Below are 15195 nucleotides of genomic sequence, written 5' to 3'. Positions count from 1 at the left end.
CAGGCATCCCCAAACTTCGGCCCTCCAGATGTTTTGGACTACAATTCCCATCATCCCTGACCACTGGTCCTGTTAGCTAGGGATCCCATTGGGAGTTGTAGGCCAAAACATCTGGAGGGCCACAGTTTGGGGATGCCTGCTCTGTGGTTTAACCCACAGCGCCACCTGTGGGATTTCACTTCTGAGCAAACATAGGAACAGGCTGCAATAAAAGCAGGGGAGGGGAAAACTAAACTAAAGATCACCAAGAGTTCAACTCTATGGGCAGTAATTATAAATTATTTAAATGCTGCCCATCTGACTGGGTTGCCCCAGCCACTCTGGGTGCTAGATGCTGTATGATTTTTAATGGCATTTTCTCCTTATATGATTGTATTTTAATTAAATTTTTTAATAGGGGACTTCTATTTCAGTGTATCTGAAGAAGTGTGCATGCACACGAAAGCTCATACCAAAATAAAAACTTAGTTGGTCTTTAAGGTGCTGCTGGAATGATTTTTTTTATTTTGTTTCGACTACGTCAGACCAACAAATACCTGTAACTATTTTAGTCTATTCCACATGATTAAATTGCAATACAACATGAGATATAACGAAGCCACAGAAACACAATTTAAAACCAACTATGAATAGTATGCGGACCACTGGTAGTCCATAGACCACAGTCTGCAAACTCCTGGTCTACACTGACTCACGGCAGCCCTCCAGCATTTCAGACAGCGTTTTCTCCAAGACCTACCTGGAGAAACTGGGGATTGAACCTGGAGCGTTCACAATGCAAAACAGATTTTTCAGCACTGAGCTGCAGCCCTTCCTTCTCTGGGAAGCACAATAAGCAGTGCTTTAATGGGCAATACCCTAATGCAAGGATGTCTTCCATTTCTAAATGTTATACAGGTATATATATTTTTCACACACACACACTGAGGCACACAGCATCTTACATCCAGTGCAGCAGAGGGCCCGTACAGCAATCAGAGGGCTGAACTAAGTTTGGAGATCTATCAGGAGTTTGGAGATCTATCAGGCAGTCTCTCTGGTGAAGGCAATTCCTCTCTGCTGCTGCTGATCCTCAGTCACCAGAGAGACTGCCTCTGAATGTGGATGTTCCATTTGATTTCACATGTGTTTCATCCACTTTTCCAGCCATTGCCACAGTAGCCCCCCCCCAATCAAATTTCACACATTAATTAGGTGCCATATTTAAAACTACCCATTCGCACTCTGTAAAGATCTGTGTACATAATTGGTGCTACATGTGAAGCAGGCGCAATAAAAAGAAAGCTTCCCTCAGAGGAATTGGGAGATCAATAGAATCATCACTGTATCCCATTACACACAGTCTGCAAGGTTGGTACGACTGAGGCTTGTAAACAGCCACCTGCTGGTCTACCCATTATGAGGCAGAAGCCAATAATATAAAACATTCTAAAACATAGCAGCCTTCGTCAACTTGGTGCCCTCCAGATTGGCGAAGCGCGTTTTTACAAGTGGTTGATGCAACTTTAAACAGCATACACTGGAAGTCTTGGCAGCTGGACTACCAAAGTCATTTGCATGTTATTCACTTTGGATATCTTTGTCTAACGTTGCTGTTTTAGGAGACAGCATGCAGGGAAGCCCAGGAGGAGGAAGCTTGGCTGGTTCCAAGGCACAGTGGCCTTGACACATCTAGAACTAACACAGAATCTTAAGGCTCAGAGAGGGACCAATGAGTGAAAGTCAAGGTATACTCCACAGCAAAACAAAACAAGCCACAGAGCTCTTTACCATTTAGCCCACTGAGAACAGGAACAACTGAGGCACATGGCCAACAACAAAGGAGATTAGAGATTGCAGTCAGTATCTGTTTGGGAAACTCACACGAGCCACTCAAAGTTCCTCAGAGGAAAGGTAAGATGGAGAAGAAAGTTCTAGCTGACACAAGATCAAGCCACCATGGAGAAAGGGTGTCTCCACCCACACTGTGGTCCATGTCTGGGAAGTAACTCTGTAGGATTTCTCCCCTGATTCTCCTCTTCCACCATTTCAGCTTGCTTGTTCACACACCTCTTGCTCCGGCCAGAGAGGATAAGCAATCAAGAACATTTCAAAATCTCCATATTCCTACCAACCTACCACCGAAGTGAAATGGAAATAGGAACAGAAAGCTACACATTTCAGTGACAGACGGAAAATCCCAAGGCTCTCCATGCAGTGGGATGAACACTGAGAACCAATCAGTCATTACTATCACTCTAGACTATTTATAGTCACCAGCAATGACGCCAGTCAAGTCCTCACCCAGGAGGAAGCAACACATAATATGAGTTAACACATCCGGGAGGTGAGGGAAGACCTATTAGCAAACGATTGTTGGTGAGCAACACACACTGGGATTCAGAGAGGAAGGTGGAAAGAAAAGGCAACCCCACTTTTTTTTTTTGCTCAAAGACATACACCATGTTATTGCAGAGCCTGGCAATTGGGGAAAGCAGCATGGGTTCCAATTTCAATTAAACTCTGATCTGCAGGCAGGCCTCTCTCATGAAGCATAGATAACTGCCTGCAGAAATGAAGGTGATTAAATCAAAATATACTGGGGTGGGGGTAAGAGGGGGCCATTAAAGAACAGGGGTGAGCATAGTATAGCTTTTCATGGTATAACATTTCAACTGCACACATTTGCAATATATATGAACTACAGCAGGTGCGGTTGAACTACAGCTCCCCACCCACCTCTGCCTATTAGACATACTTGCTAGGGTTGATGGAACCTTTATTTACTTTTAAACTTTTATCAGGCCCTTCTTCCCAAAGAAGCTCAGGGAGGCCAAATGTTCCCCACTCCTGAACTGCAGCCTGATTAAATCATGCATGTTTGCACCACTCTTTCATTTTGAACAGTTTACTGTGGCTCACTCAGCCTTGCATTTAAGCGCTGGCCTGACAGCCAGAATTCCATGCAGGCAGATGAGCTGGTTGGCAGAGAAAGACCGGAGGGCTCCGTCCCTCTCCAGAGCCCAGCACAGAAACCAAGTGGGCCATCACACACCAAGCCTCCTCCTCTGCACGCAGTGCAGAAGTGTAACATGCTGTTGTGAGAGCGATGGAGTTCTCTGTCACTCTTTGCCAGCCCCTAGCATGTTACTAACTTTGGTGGGGTGGATTTGCTAGTCACAAAAAGTCAGGCATGGACCACTGGACATCTTATTTCACACTGTGCTGGCTTTAGAGATTTCACCAGGTACCTACTGGGGGTTTCCATACAAACCTTGGCAACAATAAGGGCTGGAAACTTTTACTTTTTAAACTAAAGTCCAGATGCTTGCAAAGGTGAATTCTGCAGCCAGTACCACAGTCTATACTCTCAAAGAAATATGGGGCACACAGTCTGTATTAGGACTGTTTAAAGGCCCCAATACACTGCATTCTGTCCATCAGCATTAAGATCATTTCTTTCTAGTCAACCACAGTTAAGCATCATGTGGGCATTGATGCCAACCACACTGAACAGCAACGAGGAAAAATATTGGTTTCAAGTCATGACTCAATAATATGCATATCCCTTCCTTTAAAATAAAAGGACACCTTGTATTTAACAGTTCATCTGGTTGCATAGGCAACCTGGAATTCCATACAGGAAAGTGAGCAGGCTAGAAATGAAGGGACATGTCACTCCATTCCTCCTCCTCCAGCTTTTGTGGTTCCCATGCTAGGCAGTAGGCATAGAGGGAAAAAAACATTTCCCTCTGCAACCATATTGGAAAGGCAGAGGGCTAGCAGTGGGGAAGACTGAGTGAACCATCCCTACTCCAACATCCCACTTGGTAGAAGTCTGTCTTTTTCTTTCTTTCCTTCTTTCTACCGTGTTTCTCATATTATAAGACATGTCTTATATTTATTTTTTCCTCAAAAAAACACACTATGGCTTATTTTCAAGGGATGTCTTATTTTTTTCCTTCTCCTCCTGCCGCGGCTGGCATTGCTGCTGCGCCTATCACTATGTCTTATTTTCGGGGTATGTCTTATATTCCTTGAATGCTTAGAAATCCTGCTATGGCTTATTTTATGGGTATGTCTTAAAATATGAGAAACAGGGTAAAACTACCCTAGCAGCACAATTGTAACCCCATCTAATCGGAAGCAAAGCCTCTTTAATTCAATGGGGCCAATTCCCCAGTAGATGGGGTTACGGCTGAAGCCTAAGAGGCTAGTGGCCTGCAATTCCATGCTTCCTGAGGAGGAGGCCATTAAGGCTTCTGGGAATAGTGAGCAGCCCCAGGTTTTAAACTTCTGTACTGTATCTCCTTTCCATTTTCTCTAGAGTGAGGTGAGGGGAGAAAGGCATGCAACACTCTCACCCGCAGCTTTCTTCTCATTTTATCTGCAGCGCCGAGCACTGAGGTATAATGAGCGGGGGGGGGGCAGTTAAGGTGAGCACTACTCATAGGGAAGATCCACACCAGGCATAGGCAAACTTGGCCCTCCTGATGTTTTTGGCCTACAACTCCCATGATCCTTAGCTAACAGGACCAGTGGTCAGGGATGATGGGAATTGTAGTCCCAAAACATCTGGAGGGCCGAGTTTGCCTATGCTTGATCCACACCTTGCATTTAAAGCACACCAGATGCACATTTAAAGCACATGACTCCCAACAGTCCTGGGAACTATAGTTTCCTCTCACAGAACTACAATTCCTAGGGTTATTGGTTGGAGGGGGCGCGTTGTCATGTGCTTTAAATGGTGTGGCTCTGCCCTTGAATAGCGCAACCCTGCGTTTGTACACTAACAAGTCAGGCCCACTAAACTCAGGTAAGGAAATGCAGGATTGCAAGCTAACTACCGGTAACTGTGCAATTCCACACAGCAGCAAGCCTCGCTGAGTTCAACGGGGCTGAGCTCCCAGGTTAAAGCGTGCACATGATTTGCTGGCTGGATTTCTGTGAAGGGCCACGATGCCCACCCCTCACCCCCCCAAAAAATAAGGAAGCGCGAGGCAGACAAGAGATGACAACGCGAGACAACCCCTTCCTGCCCTTCCTCTCCCTCTCATCCCCCACCCACCTCTCCCAGCCTCTCCTCTTGTGCAACGCGAACCTCCGCCTTCCCCGCCCCTTTTGCTTACTGAGCGCATCGTCGCTTAAGACGCAGAGAACATCGACCCGCAGTTGGCGCGCATGCGCGAGTCAGAAAGCCGCCGAGTCTATCGAGGGGACAGCAGCGCACTGCTTGCCTGGTGAGCGGGGCGGGGAAGCATCGCTAGGCCGCGCATGCGCACCGGGCGCCAGGAGGCGCTCGCTTCCACTCTCGCCAGGGCAGTGCGCACGCGCAGAACGAAGCGCCGCTTTCCCGCCCAGCGCCCTCCGCTTTCCCCCTCCCGCGCTCTCCTCTTGCTCCTCTTTCCTCAGCCGGAGGCTTCTCGGAGGCTCCTTACCCGCTTCTGCCCCGGAACTCGTCCGCCCCTAAGCGGCGACTGTTGGGCCCGCCGCGAACTCCGCCCCCTCAGCGGTCTGCTTTCTCCTTTTTTCTGCTCAGCGCCGCCGTGCTGGGCGCAGAGTGGTGCCGTCACGCGCGGCGCGACCGGCGGCGGCTGCAGCGACGTCACGTGACCCGGGCTTGCCCTGGCGTCACGTGACAGGCCCATTCACCTAGGCAAGGGACGCTGACGAGGGTTTGTCTTCGCTCGCTGTGCGTATGAGAGAGGAACCTCCATAGTCAGAAGCAGTGTACCTTTGTGAAAGGCAGTGGAGCGAGAGAGCAGGAGCCATTTTTAAAAATGTATTTTCTATTTTTTTTATTTATAAATCTCCCCCACCTTATTTTCCAAGGATTCTCAAGAGGGCTCACATGCCATTGTATCTTAACTGTAGTCGTACTTTAGCATCTTTGAAAGCAATGAACAGGATTAATTTAGGCACAGTAATTTCAGTGGGTCTACTCTTGATTATGATTTAGCTAGTACATCCCAAGCCAATAATGATGTTGTTGTTGGTTGTTGTTGTTGTTTAGTCATTTAGTCGTGTCTGACTCTTTGTGACCCCATGGACCAGAGCACGCCAGGCACTCCTGTCTTGCACTGCCTCCCGCAGTTTGGTCAGACTCATGTTGGTGGGTTTGAGAACACTGTCCAACCATCTCGTCCTCTGTCGTCCCCTTCTCCTTGTGCCCTCCATCTTTCCCAACATCCGGGTCTTTTCCAGGGAGTCTTCTCTTCTCATGAGGTGGCCAAAGTATTGGAGCCTCAGCTTCAGGATCTGTCCTTCCAGTGAGCACTCAGGGCTGATTTCCTTCAGAATGGATAGGTTCAGTGTGGATTTGATTTAAATAAAACTGATTTAAATTACGATTTAAATCACTAGTCAGTAAGGCTTGATTTAAATCATAGTTTTCTACATAAAGACTAATTCTTGCTGGTATAACTTCAATATGCAAGTAGATGAAGATTTTTGGAATAACAACTTTTCATATTAGTTTTTTATCCCGTTTAATAGATTAATCATTCATATTTGGACAACTTTACTGTTGTACTTAGGAAGGAGAAAAATAATCATTACCTTAATAATAACAATTTAAATAGATTTATTCAACTGAAACAATAACATTACAGCATATGTTATTTGCTTAAACAAACATCCATGTTTGTTAACTAATTTGGCTAAACAAAAACTATATATATATATATATATATATATATATATATATATATAAAGAAACTTAGACTGTCAGCCCAGCCTACACATGATAAACTTAAATACTGCCCACTCCAAACAATCAGAAAAATATTGTTTCTATTCTATTAACTTCTTAAAACTTAGCACTGAAGGGGTTGTTTCTGTATTCATAGGTTTGTAGAACAATAGGATTAAGGTCTTTTTCTCAACTCTGTTCATGTTATAACATTTTTGCTGTGAAGAAGAGGCATGTGATCTCTGTTGAGTCAAATTCAGTTTTGAGAACTGCAAAAGTAAACCAAGCATCTGTGATAATATATTGTAGGCAGAGAAACTGCCCAATAATCTTACAAAAACCTCTGGAAGAGCATGACATTGTGAATGGATTAATGGAATTTATTTACCCAAAAAATTAAACATATGCAACCTTATTCTACATAATTAAAAAACTAATCTTTATTTCATGATGGAATAACCTTTGGATGGTAATATATTTTCCTCAAAAAGCATCCGATTTTTTGATTTTTTTAAAAAAAATCATTGATTTTTATCCACCCTGGATAGGTTTGATCTTGCAGTCCATGGGACTCTCAAGAGTCTCCTCCAGCACCATAATTCAAAAGCATCAATTCTTTGGCGATCAGCCTTCTTTATGGTCCAGGTCTCACTTCCATACATCACTACTGGGAAAACCATAGCTTTAACTAATGATAGTAATATATAAAATCATTGTTACTAGGCTGCAGCGTGTTTAATTGATTTATTGGTTGGATTTTTTCCTTTGTTTTTATAAAAAAAATATCCATTTATCTAAAAGCTTTCACCTTCGCCCAAATGGATTTCAGAAGAGTTCACACAATTAAAATTGTCTGCTTGTTCATTTGTACATTTACTTTCCCTCCCAAGGAGCTGACTGTTCTCCTCCCTGATGTTATCCTCACAGCAACCCTCTGGCTGAGAGGCAGTGACTGGCCTAACCCAGTGAGCTACATGGCTGAGGGGTGGATTTGAACATTTGTTTAAGAACATAGAAAAGCCGTTGGGTCAGGCCAATGGCCCATTTAGTCCATCATTATGTTCACAAATGACTGCCCAGTCTCTCCCAGGTCTCAAGTCTTCCCTTCCAACCACTATGCCACACTGTGCTCAAAGCAATATCATCAAAACTTGCCTTCTTTGGGGCACTGGCCTTTACCTCTATAAATTTAGAGCATTTATACCTTTGTTCTTCACTCTAAAAAGCTCACGGAGCAGATTATGTAAAATCAATTAAAACAAGACCTCAGGGTTAACAATCTTTTAAGAATAATAAAATGGAACCATTGGCAAGATTTCAAAATGCCCTGAACTTAGAAGCCTTTAAAAGCCTGAGATGGAAGGGTGGGGAAGGCAGCCTACCTAATTAATTGGAGCAGATTTTTTTAAAAAGAAAAAAAATGTTAGTTTGGGGACTTATTCTGTATGCTTGAGTCTCTTCTAATCCCTGGGGTCCTAGATCCAGTCAGGGTTAAAATCTAATGGAGGATTCCATTTCTGAACTAGTCAAGAAAGTGTGGGCGGTGGCAGCAGGGGGGGGGGGCTCCCCTCCCTTTCCTGGCTGGTACTGAAAAAGTAAAAAGCCAGAGTGTGTGTGAACCGAGAGCAGGCTAGAAGCAGGCAGAATCTGGGAGTCTGAGGCACACTTGACATCTGCTGGAATCCTAGGCTTGACAACCTGGATAGCTCAGTTGGTTAGACCTTGGTGCTGATAATGGCAAGGTTGCAGGTTCAATCCCCATATGCGACAGCTGCATATTCCTGCATTGCAGGAGCTTAGACCAGCTCAGGGGTAGTCAACCTTTTTATACCTACCGCCCACTAATGCATCTTACTTGATGGTAAAATTTCCTTACCGCCCACCAGTGCTCGATGGAAGGAGGATTCAGCTTGTGCCATAGAACCCCCTACTGCCCACCTAGAATCCTGAAACGCCCACTAGTGGGCGGTAGGGACCAGGTTGATAACCCCTAGACTAGATGATCCTCAGGGTCCCTTCCAACTTTACAGTTCTGTGAACTATGAACTATAGGAGAAATGTTGTTGCTGTGAGCTCCTCCATTGTAGGCTCAGGTTATATATATGTGTAAATAAACCGTATATTTATACCACAGTCTCTGCTGCGCCTCATTCCAACGAAACCAAACCCTGGGTAAGCGCCCAGAATCCCTGAAACCTTACACGGCTCAGAGATTGGAGTGGCGTGCAACAATATTGTTTTTTAGTAGAATGCCTTATTAAATTTGCAGCAGGCAATGCCGTCCTCAAAGAAGGATTTCCTCTCCTGGTATGCCAGGATCTGGTAGCTGGCTCTTGATGAGAAATTATGGTAACTCAGCAGTGCAGAAGAAATTTGCACAGAGAAATTTTCAGAAACATGGTTCCAGTTTATTACTTATGCAAATACAAAACACAATATGGTAGGATATGTTTTTTCTCCAGATTTAAGTGGCCAACACTTAAATTTTCAAAACGATGCAACTGGTGGGGAATAAAATGATTACGACAATACAGGACAAGTTCTCCAAGACTGAGCCTCCTTTTGCACTTCTTCGGTCAGTAATCACACAGTTCAAAGATAACTCCATCTTTGAACTGTGTGATTGCTGACCAACAGGCTCCTGTGACAGCTGCTGCCCACGAATATTCTTCATGATTAGAAGACCACAATCTCCACAGACTGGATTGAGCAGAGCGGCTCATTCCCGGGGGTCTTCCTCCATGAAAATCAGTTGGCAAGACCGAAAGCCCCTGCCTCGTCACAGCTTTTCCCAAACAACCAGAGACTGCGCCTGCATGCAGCCAACCTTTCCTCTGCCCTCTTCATGCCTCTTCTGGTTCTGGGAGACAAGGGGTGGGGGAGCTTGTCACAGGAGACACCCATGTCTGTTCACCAGCCAGACTCATCTCTGCCTCTTGGCCTCCCTCATCCCACTCTCCTACTTCACCTTCTGCCTCTGATTCTGGACTCCTCTCTGCCACCAACTCCCCCCCCCCCACACACACACTTAACCCTTTTACTTCTTCATTTTACACCTCCTCTTCCCAGTCTTCTCCCTCTTCCTCCTCTGATCTCTCATCATCGTCCTACTACACATCCCCACGCTCCGAGCCTTCTTCCCTTGGGGGTTCCCCAGCTGGTTCCTCCCACCATTTCTCTGCATCCAACCAGTCCATGACACCTACGGGGCTGCCCGTTCCCCCCCCCCTTCTGGAGACAACACCGCCTGGAATTGTGTGCTGCCAGTCAGTGTAGACAACACTGATCTAGATGGGCCCGTGATCTGACTTGGGAGTTTCCTGCTGCACTCCTCCGAAGCTGCTGGGTTTCCCCCCGGAGCTTGCAAGCACATCCTCCTAATTGCTTTCAGTGCCGAGATGAGCTGCTGTTTATTTCAGCTCGTTCCCGATTTAAATTCTCCTCGTGCTGCTTTCCAGGAATGTGAAGGTGGATCCATCTATTTTAATTTTAAAATGGGAGCTTGAGTGGTGGCAGGGAAGGGAGGGGGTGGGGGGAGATGGACAGAAAGGGCTTCGTCTCCAATTAAATTGGATTCGCCATTCTGTCTGTCTGTCTTGTCTCCCCCTCCCTCCTCCGAGGTAAATCCCTTTTAATTTGATTAGGACAAAAATTCATGGCACTAAGCAGATTGAGCTTGTCAGCTGCTCTGCTGCTTTCCCCCCCTGTAACTAAGGGAATGTAATTTACCATCTGGCTAGGAGATCAAAATGCATTGAGGCAGCCCACTGCTGGCAAGGGAGAACAAGATGCCTTGCGACAGCATCTTTTCTGGCGTGGTGGACCTTGTAATGGGATGGGCTTCCTTTACAGCATGGGTGGGGACCTTTTTCTACAGCCCAAGGGCCACATAACTTCATGGATGATCATCTGGGGGCCACATTCCAGTGGCAGGCAGGGCCATTGGGGAAAATGGCCAAAGTCATGGCTGACCTCTCTGTCCACCATGCAAAATTTAGTTAAAACCAAGGCCATTTTGAAAGGTTCGGTTAGCCATCTTGATTAAAAATGACGTCCAGTTGTATTGAAATGTTGAGAAAACGCCTGCTCTTTGATCTCGGGAACCGTCATGCCAAATTTGGAGATCTAAAGAGGTGTCAAGCTGCATAGAAAATGGATGAAAAATCTTTTCCAAAATATACAGTCGACTCCGAAGTCGCGCACACTTAACTTGCGCGGTTGTGACTTTGCGCGGTTGATGGACGGACAATTGGAATGACACAAATTAAATGCACGCAAGAGACAGAGGACTTAAAAGCTCTCTCTGCGCTGGGTTTTCCCAGCACCAAAATAGCTTTTCGGCTCTCTGCCTGGCTTAGCGGGCTTTGGGACGAACTCACAGACCCTCCAACTCCCCCTATTTTCCAGGGGCGGCCCCAGATTTACAGAAGCCGTCACGGTTTCTGATTTGATCGCAGAATGTCCCACTTTTCCTTAGGACGTCCCTATTATCATCAGAGAAACGTGGGAGAGTATGGAGTTATGTGACCCCCAAGACAAGGAGATACTGTAAGTAACTATGGAACCTTTAGAAGACACCTGAAGGCGTGTATAGGGAGGTGTTTTTTTTTTTTACAGTTAAATGTTTTACTATATTTTTCTATATGTTGGAAGCTGCCCAGTGTGGCTGGGGCAACCCAGTCAAATAGGCGGGGTATTATTATTATTATTATTATTATTATTATTATTATTATAATATTAAATAGGACACCCCTATTTTCATTAGAGAAATGTTGGAAGGTATACACTCATGAGATCTCAGATGGCCCCGCAAGATCTCGTGAGAGCATCTCAGAAACCAGGTAGGCAAGGCAAAGAGCTTAAAAGCTCTCCACCTTGCTTGGAAGATAAAGGTGGCGAGGTGATGGTCGTGGGAGCCAAGTCCTAGGGGCTGCGGGGGGGGGAGTTTCCGGCCCCTGCAATAAAATATTTCTTCTTCTTCTTCTTTGGCGATCACTCGTAGCCAAGTAAGATTGTCTTCCATAAACACGATTTTAACAATGGGTCCGTAAGTGACTGTGGAGGCCAATTCTGGATCCCCACGTCCTTCCACAGTGGGGACATTGGTTTCCAGGCAGGAGTTCGATTACAGTGTGGATTTGCCAAGCATGCCTTCCTCTTAGCGTCCGGAGATTGAGTTTCTTCAAAGCCCATGACATCTTTGGTAAAGGCTGTTCTCCAACTTGAGCACTCGCAGGCCAGTGTTTCCCAGTTGTCAGTGTTTATACTACATTTTAAAAGATTTGCCTTGAGACAGTCTTTAAACCTCTTTTGTTGACCACCAGCATTGCACTTTCCATTTTTAAGTTCGGAACAGAGTAGTTGCTTTGGAAGACAATAATCAGGCATCCGCACAACATGACCAGTCCAATGAAGTTGATGTTGAAGAATAATTGCTTCAATACTGATGATCTTTGCTTCTTCCAGTACACTGGCTTTAGTTTGCCTGTCTTCAGGCCCGTCCTAGCCATAGAGGCTAGTGGCGCGGAGAACCACGGCGCCGGGCGCTGGAAGGGCGCCAAGTGAGCACAGGCTTCCGGCGATCTGGCCAGGACTGTGCTCCTTCTCCGAGAACACCACGCTGCACCTCCTTCTTGTTTCCCCAGCGCTGGGTTCCGCTCAGTCGAGCTTTGCCACCAGCGCGCATACAGCGCCCAAGCAGCTCTTGTTGGTCCCGCGCTGCACGCGCTGGTGGCGAAGCTTGACTGAGCGGAACCCAGCGCTGGGGAAACGAGAAGGAGGCGCAGCGCGGAGTCCTCGGAGGTGGCCTCCCGCTGCTGCCGCGGTCCACTTGGCACTCCCGGGCCCTTGGAGAGGCGCTGGAGGGGCCTAGCGCCAGGGCACTGGGTGGGCTTAAGACGGCCCTGCCTGTCTTCCAAAGTGATGTGTAAAAGGCCCCAAGTTGATGGGCACCGTCACTCAAATGGCGTGTGTGCACTGCATCATGTGATTGATTTTGTGGGGCGGGGCTTACCTGGGCCCCCACAATATTTTCTCCAAGTTGGCACCCCTGATGGGGGCGGTTCCAAGGTGTGGTTCGGGTATACGAACTTTCGCGTATGCGCAGTTTCCCCAGAATGTACCCCCCACGCAAGATGTGAATGTATTGTACTGTCTATGCTACATGCGCGTGTAAAACCACCTGTCGGAAATGGCTGTCCTTTTGATCACTGATCATCACTGAGCAAAGACGCCTGGGGTTGGATATTAATTTCCTTACTGTTCCCAAGAGGCTCTTCCTGGCTGAGTTGTGTATCTCTCCGAAATTATCTGTACGGGGCCCTTTATGAGGCTGTATTTCATCCTTGCACTACATACAATGCTACTTCGTGCGGGGAACCAAGTAATTAAGGCCATCTTACAAGTCTCCTGATTTATGGGAACCCGGGGCTGCTCTCCAGCGCCCGTCAATACGAAGCGAACAACACCGAGCCCGGAGCCACCCCCGACACTATCTGTTTCATTAAACAGGGAACTGCCACAAAAGAAACAACAACTTTAATATCCTCTCGGTGCTGCCAGGCATTAATAGCGTCGGCGCTCATTCCCTGGGACTGAAATTGGCAAGACGCTTGTTAATATATCTGACGGACAGAGCTATTGCCAGCGCAATTCAAACTCATCTATTTGCATGTAGAGTTATAGATAGTTCCACCTTCACCGGCACCTATGGTGGTTTAGATCAGGGGTCAGCAAACTTTTTCAGCCGTGGGCTGGTCCACTGTCCCTCAGACCTGGGGGGGGGGGCTGGACTAGATTTGGGGGAGGGGGAATGAACAAATTCCTATGCCCCACAAATAACCCAGAGATGCATTTTAAATAAAACCACACATTCTACTCATGTAAAAACACGCTGATTCCTGGGCCGTCCACGGGCCAGATTTAGGCGGCGATTGGACCGGATCCAGCCCCCGGGCCTTAGTTTGCCTACCCATGGTTTAGACCAGGCACCCCCAAACTGCAGCCCTCCAGATGTTTTGGCCTACAACTCCCATGATCCCTAGCTAACAGGACCAGTGGTTGGGGAAGATGGGAATTGTAGTCCAAAACATCTGGAGGGCCGAAGTCTGGGGATGCCTGGTTTAGACCATAATTAGAAAGGGGGATGATGACTCAATAACTGAAATGATAGGACTCGGTTAGATTAAAAAAATATTTTCCCACACACTCTCATATATCCGAGCTCCTCCCCCCACCACTCCACTCGAGAAATTATGTTTTATGGCAAATCAGATTTGTCCAATCAACTACAAGATCTCAGCCCCGAGGGCCAAATGGACTCCTCCAAGTTCATCTGGTTCTTGGAATGCTCCACAGACCACACCCCATCTCCACAGGCCACGCCCCCTCACTTGGCCTGGCTTCACTACCTCCTCGAGTGTTTTTGCCTGGCTGGACTTTGTCCTTCAGCTCTGATAATGTCTCTGGCTTGTCCTGATGGAGGATAGAAAGTGTGTCTGCCAAAACTAAGCCTACAGTACAAATGCAACCTTTAGACTCCTTGCTACACTCACTTTTGCCTCGACTCTCCCAACACTGGCATGCACACTCCCCGTCCCCATGGCTTAGGAGGGTTCTTGAGATGACAAACATTTTCCTGCCTCTAAACTAGTTCTGTGACTTGACAGTAGCTCTCCCTAGGTCTTCTTCTATCCCATCCCCTAACTGGCACTTCTGGGGTTTGGCTCCAGGTCATCGGGCACTGAGTACGACCAAGGCTTCATCCTTAAAGCAGTATCATCCCCCATTAAAAAGCCATATGGCTCCCCCCCCCCCCGATGCTTTGTTTCTAGGGGAAAGGGTGCTGGTACTCTGGACGGTTGCCCTGGGCAACTGCACCTCCTTCTCCCCCCCAAAAAAGGTTGCATACCACTGTGGAGTTGCAGATAAAGGAAACAAGTGAGATATAATTGAATATAGGTTAGATATGATAATGAGATGTAAAATTAGGAAAAGGATATTGTGATTGGATTTGGACAATAAGATATAGAATCTGCCAAAAATGATAAGCAATGAACCGTTAGAAGGGGGACCCGGGGAAGTCCTCTATTAAAATGAGAAAAAATGATATGGATATGTTAATGTTTAGTTATTTTTTTGTTCTTTTGTTCTTTTTAATTTTTTTTATTTTTAAATATGGATGTTATAACAATGTGTAATTATATGGATGTTATTCTTTCTTTTTATAAAACCTAATAAAAATTATTTCACAAAAGGTTGCATACCGCCGGGGGAGGGGGGGAAAGCACTGGTTTCCCCCCCAAGAATTATGGGAGCTTTAATTTGTTAAGGATGCTGAGAGTTGTTAGGATAAGGTACCAGATTTTTTTCTCAAATTCTCAAATTAAAGAGAAAAAAAGTTATTAAAAATGTTTTTGTTTTTTAAAAGTAATATCTTCTCTTCTGTGGTCTCCTCTGTCATGCGGCCTTCCTCTGGGCCCCAGCCCGCTCTCTTGGAGCGCTAGCCGCTGTGAAGTAGGCTCAGG

At 46.3% G+C, this 15195-nt stretch overlaps 1 protein-coding gene across 3 annotated transcripts in view; it reads right to left on the bottom strand.

Moving 5' to 3' along the window:
• The window catches only part of ADAR (adenosine deaminase RNA specific), a 37685-nt gene extending 32118 nt beyond the window's left edge, over positions 1–5567 (bottom strand). Inside the window, exon 1 of one of the 3 annotated variants that reach the window (XM_035098171.3) lies at positions 5418–5567. The gene's annotated coding sequence lies outside the window, so the exon portion shown is untranslated. Of the gene's footprint in view, positions 1–5108; positions 5130–5417 lie in introns of those variants that run through there. The other 2 variants (XM_035098167.3, XM_088659180.1) reach the window with 2 other exon arrangements.
• Between the last annotated feature and the right edge of the window lie 9628 nt (positions 5568–15195).

The sequence above is a fragment of the Zootoca vivipara genome, chromosome 16 (assembly GCF_965207765.1).
Source record: "Zootoca vivipara chromosome 16, rZooViv2.hap1.1, whole genome shotgun sequence".
Classification (NCBI taxonomy): Eukaryota; Metazoa; Chordata; class Lepidosauria; order Squamata; family Lacertidae; genus Zootoca; species Zootoca vivipara.
This window is presented reverse-complemented; position numbering and strand designations above follow the sequence as displayed.